The sequence below is a fragment of the Gossypium arboreum genome, chromosome 9 (genome assembly GCF_025698485.1).
Source record: "Gossypium arboreum isolate Shixiya-1 chromosome 9, ASM2569848v2, whole genome shotgun sequence".
NCBI classification, from domain to species: domain Eukaryota; kingdom Viridiplantae; phylum Streptophyta; class Magnoliopsida; order Malvales; family Malvaceae; genus Gossypium; species Gossypium arboreum.
This window is the reverse complement of record NC_069078.1, coordinates 8,427,967-8,433,031: the sequence shown is the minus strand read 5'-3', so window position 1 is coordinate 8,433,031 and position 5,065 is coordinate 8,427,967.

The window sequence follows — 5,065 nt, the reverse complement described above, 5'->3', positions numbered from 1 at the left end:
CCTCACAAGCGCTCGCACGCTCGCAAGTTCATAAATGTCGGCTTTTCAGCTTTTCGGTTTTTGCCGATCTAGTCTATGAGTGGGTGTCGTTTACACATCTGTTTTATGATGATTCGTTGACGAGATCCACGCACGAACTGCCTACAATTGTATTACTACCACGTTAATCTAACTATCAAAAACGAACTACATATTAACTCTTTACCATATTCGGCCAATAACACCTTAAGCATTAGCGATCCTACCTTTGCCGAAGTTAGCGACTAGGTTTAGATCCAGTTGTTCCACTTGTCCAAGCCCTTGATCAACAGCCTCTAGATCACACTGTTATCAAAATAAAGTAATTATCACAACCCTTAAGTCTATAAACCCAAATCGACAGCCTCCCTAACCTTTAGGGGTTTCAGCTTTTTCTAAAGTACGAAATAAAGACTAGGTTGGAAAGACTTACCACCGATTCCTTCAATCAATGATTCCCCTTAATTCCTACTCGATTCTTATGCAGTTCTAAGCCCTCAAATGATAACAAAAGTCGAGCCTTCAGTGATCTTAAAATTTGGCTATGTCCTTATGGCTATGCGTTTTCGACTTTTTGTAACAGTGAAGAAAAGATGAGGATTTTGTAATGGCTTTGTCGACAGAAACTTGGGGTTTAGAGGACTAGAGAATCGGTCAAGAATGATGATGAGAAGTAAAAAGATTTGGCTAGGAAAAATCGGCACAGAAGAAAATATAGGCTTTCAGGATTTCGGCTTTTTATGGCAAATGGTTATGAAGGTTTAGAAACGACTGATAAAAGATAGAGATGTACAAGATGATAGGAAGATTCGGCTATAGAGGAAAAAAGAAAAAGAAGAGGAGAAAGTAGATGGAGAGAAAAATAAAAGAAAAGAAGAAGGAAAGAAAATGGAAGAAGAGAAAATATCAAAACCCAAAGGAAATATTCTAAAATACCCCAAATATATACTGAAGAAAAAAAAAACAATCAAAGGGAACAAAAATCGGCAATGGCTAATTTACTCAAATCCAAGAGACTAGCCGAAAAAAAATCCCCAACTAGCACCCCATAGTTGGCTTAAATACTTACCCCACCTCTTTCCAATTTGAATTCCATTAAAATTCCTTCCTTAATTTTTGCCAAAATTTTAATTTGATTTACACCCAAATTCTTTCTCCGTACAGTAACCTGCTTAATTCAAATTCCAATCAAGGTCTGGGTGTTTCGGTCCAGTTCAAATACCTTCCCCACGTGCAGCCTATTTTATTAATGAAGCCTACTGCCCAGATTCCCTTAAGAGGCCAAATTAAAATAATTTTTTTCCTAGAGTTTAAACACTAAAACAACAATACTTTTATAAATATATATTTTATTTTTTTTATTTTTTCTATCTAATAATAATAATTATAATAATAATAATTTTATAAATATATCTAATAAAAATTTCAAATATCAATAATACAGTAAATAATAAAAATTTTCATAAAATTTTCAAACATACATACTGATAATATTTTTCTAAGAACAATAATTTTATCTCATAATACTAATTATCCGTAATAATAAATATAGTAAAAATTTTCTAGTAGTAATTCAATTCAATTTTTTTTCTTAAACGATAATATTTAAAACTTCTTAATTATTCAAGTTTTCTTCTATCTGAATCCTAGACTCAAGGCCCAATTCTTTCTAGGCCCAATTTTTGGGGCGTTACATACACATAGTGTCTAAACTGTAATTCGTCAATTCCTGTACATGTATGCTCATACAAGCTATGAATCGGTATGCTCTCACGAGCTGTGAATCGGTAAGCTCATACGAGCAGAAAATCAGTAAGCTCATAAGAGCTGTGGTGTGTTTGCAACACATGCAGGACCTCAACCAAATCTGTAACCTAATGACATGTCATTTTTATCCTACAAATTCCTAAGGTTCAAACGAGACTTGGTAATCATCGTATTTCGTTGAATTTATGTCATTTCATAACTTGGTAAATCGCATACTAACATATATATATTGATTAATCACAATATAATCACATATTAATATCAAATTTAATCAAAATTATACAGAGTACAGTTCATACGAACTTAATTGGCTAAATTACAGAAATAAAAAAGTTTAAGGGCATTTTGGTAATTTTTTATTTTCCTCGATTTTCAACCCAATCTTGATCTAAATTAATAATTTCATTCAATATATTAATTTAGATAATAAAAAAATTCATTTCATGCAATTTGGGAATTTTTGAAATTTTTACAAAATTACTCCTAAAGTTTTACTTTTATTCAATTTCGTCCCTGAGCCCAAAACATGCAAATTAACCATTTTTACCAAAAATTGAGATTAGAAAAATGTTCATGGCATCCAAAACATCCCATTCATGCAAAAATTTCACAATTAATCCTTACATTTTTACTATTTTAATAAGAATGAGAAAATTCATCAAAATTACTTAATAAAATACTTTTAAATACCAAATAATATCCCAAATTCATCATTTAACATCTAAAATTACAAGGTTGATCAATGGAAACATTCAAAATCTTTAACATTTTCAAAATAGAAGGTACAGGCTAGTTGGACCTAATTGCAATGATCTAAAAAACATAAAAATATTGAAAACGGGACTAAAACGGACTTACATGCATCATCAAAAGGCAAGATGAAGCTTCAAGGTCTTCCATGGAGTTTTTATCCATTCCTAATCGGTGAAGAAAATATTAATATGATGATAAACATTTTGGTTTTATTTTTTTTATTTTAATTATCAAATTACCATTTTGTCCCTTTAATAAACATCAAATTTTCATGCTTTTAGTTGCCCAAAACCGTCCACTACATTCTTAAATGGTATAATTGCCATTTAAGTATATTTTCCTTTATTCAATGAACCAATAAATCACTCAAATCAAGTAGTGATCAAATTTTACTTCTTTTACGATTTAGCCCTTTGTAATTAATAAACTATAGAAACGTTAAAATTTTTTAATGAAACTTTAATAACACCTTAATTACACTCTGTAGATATTTATAAAAATATTTACGGTTCGGTTTATAGAAATAAGGTCCCAATACCTCATTTTCTAAAATTACTTGACATTAGGGTATTACCACTTGAACTTAATAAATCGCTTATAAAACAAAAATTATTATATCAAAAACCTTTTCAAAGTCATAATTAACTCGTAAATATTAAATATAATATTTATGAACTTACTTGTCGAATTTAATGGCCCCCAAACCTTTATTTTCGACACCACTAAAAAATAGGCTGTTACATTTTTTTTTCTTTCTTAATTTGCATGTCTTTCTATTTCAATTTCTTTATTCTTTCTTTGATTATTACTTATATTATTATTATAACATTTATACATATTAGTTTTATTTTATAAAGCATAATAAATATTACTTATATATATATATTAAACTATTATATGCAATAATACTCATCAATGCCGTACACTATCTAATATAAATGTATATTTACTACATTGGTCCTTTAATTGATTTTAATCTATAATCCAACTTTTATCCTATATGCGATTTAGTCCTTATATTATAATAACTCTTAATTCAAGCAAATTCGCTTAACCGGAACCTAATTAACTACACAACTAACTTCGTAAATATTTATTAAAAATATTTACGAGTCCAATTTAGAGCGAACGGAGTCCCGAGAATGCACTTTCCGGCATCCCTAACTATAAGATCGTTACACACACCACCATCATCATCATATATCTCACAAGACATTATAATTTCATCATAATATCATATCTAATTCCACACATAAATATTTAACATCATCCTATATCATAAGTCATTTATATATCTATCTTCAGTGATCATATCCAATTAACTACCATCTAAATTTAACAAAATTTCAAATGGGTAAGCTTCTTAACCTTTCTACTAGCTTCTGGCTGGAGAGGATGGAAACTAAAAAAAAAATCTTCCTTCTCTTCGTTCTTTTCAATCGATGAAGGAGATGAATGAATGAATTGTTGAAACATTTTTATATATATATATATATATATATATATATATATATATAAAGAGAGAGAGAGTTCCAATAGTGACAAATGAAAAGTTATAAATAACCAAAAGTTATATCATTTGGATATTAACTAAGAGATATCACATTTCATAGTGACAAATTATGTCTCGTAAATTCAAAAATTATATCACTTTATTATTAACAATGAATCATAATTATTCAAGGAGACATTTATTAAATAATCATGTTTATTATTAAAAGACTTGACTATCCATTTAGATAGTTGTGTTCCTATGAAGAAACATGAGAATTCTTATAAATAAGAGCCAAGTTTATACCAGAAAAACACATCAAAAGTTTATTTTTACTCTCCCACCATCTTTTAAATTTCACTGTAGAAATTCTTTATAGAAATTGATATCCTTGCTATGCTCTACTAAGTGCTTAGTGGATTGTTTCGTCAAATACAAAACATAGGCAGTTATTGGGCTTCATTTATCCTCGAGGTTTATTTGCTAGTAACTAGCTTTTTTGCACACCATAATATAAGTGACATTGATACATGCCTTGAAACCTTCATTAGTTTCTTATAAATTTATTTTTATCCCCATGTACCAATATCATATATCACTAATATTTTATAATTGATTAAAATTATTATATTTTTGATAATTGGTGGATAATAAAATTTCTTGCCACTTTAACACATAAAAAATAAATAAAATTTGTTTGTTTTTAATAAAAAATTAGTTGTTTTATATAGAACACAATGGACAAAATCCATAACAACTATGTTGTTGTAGTTATTCTCAATTTTAAAATTGAGTAAATTGGTTATTCTTAAAAATAAAAAGTTAGAGCAATTTAATCTTTGTCAATTTCGAAAGTGAAGAAATAAGAATGATTAATCACAGTGTTAAATTTTTCTATTAATTCTATCTAATTTTAATTGGTATAATAACACATTTAGTTTTTGATGTTTATATATCCCTGTGTAAATATTGACAGAATGTGTAATTTTTGCAAGTTAAGTTTGTTAAATCAAGACCAAGTTGATAGAATCTGTA